This window comes from Chiloscyllium punctatum, chromosome 18 (assembly GCF_047496795.1).
Source record: "Chiloscyllium punctatum isolate Juve2018m chromosome 18, sChiPun1.3, whole genome shotgun sequence".
NCBI classification, from domain to species: domain Eukaryota; kingdom Metazoa; phylum Chordata; class Chondrichthyes; order Orectolobiformes; family Hemiscylliidae; genus Chiloscyllium; species Chiloscyllium punctatum.
Window position 1 is genome coordinate 54,732,523 of NC_092756.1, and position 1,572 is coordinate 54,734,094.

The 1,572-nt window shown below is 46.6% G+C and overlaps 1 non-coding gene across 1 annotated transcript; it reads left to right on the top strand.

Moving 5' to 3' along the window:
* The first annotated feature begins 622 nt into the window (after positions 1-622).
* trnav-cac (transfer RNA valine (anticodon CAC)) lies at positions 623-695 on the top strand. The gene has a single exon. It is a non-coding gene; the product is annotated as a tRNA-Val (tRNA).
* Positions 696-1,572: the final 877 nt, after the last annotated feature.

Below are 1,572 nucleotides of genomic sequence, written 5' to 3' on the forward strand. Positions count from 1 at the left end.
TGCACTCAGGCTCCAGTATGATTGAAACAGTAGTTTGGAATTGCCCTGTTGTTATTTGTGTGATAACTTTATGGCTCATGCCCCCGGACGGTCTCACATTTAGCATTCATGCTCGCTGTGTCTGAAAATGCATTTGGTTTTCCAGTTTTGTTTGTGTTCCGTGTTAAATGCTTTCTGTTTTGCGATTCGCTCAATACATTACGAATTAACAGGGTTTCTGAGGTAACTTCCAGCTGCAAAAATCCTCAACTGAGAATCTGGGAAACTTTCACGGAGTATGGTCAGTCGGAGCAAAAGTAAGGAAGTCGTTCGTTTCTGCAGTGTTTCACAATGCTACCTTTCCCGTGAGCCGTCGAACAGACTAAATGATTTTGCCACAGACTGCGACGGTAAGCTCCGCAAAAACGTAATTCTTTAAAGCAGGTGTAAGCAACACAACGTTACCGGGTTACACCGCGTGGAAACAGATACTTCGGTGTATCTCGTCCATGCTCACCACATAGCCAAAATTAAACAAGTCCCATGAAACAACGAGTTAACGGAAACAGAAAGGCGAAAGGTAGAATGGCTTCAACTTTCTGTGTTGGATGCCACGGAGCTGCAGCGGCTGCGACCGCGGCTTGTTTCTGTAGTGTAGTGGTCATCACGTTCGCCTCACACGCGAAAGGTCCCCAGTTCGAAACTGGGCAGAAACTGCTTTGCCTTCAACTGCAGCCTTTGACATCGACAAGAACGGAGCTTTCTTGCTTGCTTTCCCATGTGCAAACCTGCCTTCGAATTTGCTTGAATAAATCTTCTCTCGTCGTGCAATGCAATGCGATTCCATTTAATTACCGTGCAAAGCATTGTAAAGTTTTTCTCCAACATCGTTCTGATCATATGCCATTCTGTTTGAGAGTGTAGTTACCCCCTTCTGATCCTTCCACGAAAAGCATTACCGCATTCGCATTCCTCGCGCAGGCGTCCCGGTTCAAAGACAGGGAAGAAGCTGATGTGCTGGTGTCACAGTGCACCACGGATTCTTCAACTAGTCTGTCTGTCAAATGTATCGCAAAGTCGTCTCTGAAAGACCTCATTTGGAAGGTGTCTGTCGTTATTCAACGTGCGAGAATTGGCACCAGAGGTCCTGAATCATGTTTTGGAGCAGTTCACACGTTAGTGGCTCATTCAATCAGCAACAGCAATGAAAGAAATTACACTCTCAGAGGAACATCTGGACCTGTGCTTTCATAGCGTCGCTAGTATGAAGGTGCGCCCCGAGATCTAAGCCACGTTGGAACTGAAACGGAGGAATCGACAGAGAGGCTACAGAATGACATCGCATCCATTTGGTTTTCTTTAAATCACTGACGAGCAGGAAAATGTAAACGGGGAAGGCGAGTGGGGAAGTGATGCAGTTGCAGCTCTGGAGAAAGTCCTTCTTTGTGATTCACTCAGCAACCAGAGACGTGACGGTGACTCAGGCGTGAGAGCTCTTCACATCATGAACAAACAGCAATCAAGGGCAGTTAGCACCTCTTCCGGACTGGGGGTGGGGTGAGGTAATTACCTTTTGACTTCTGTTACTATGTT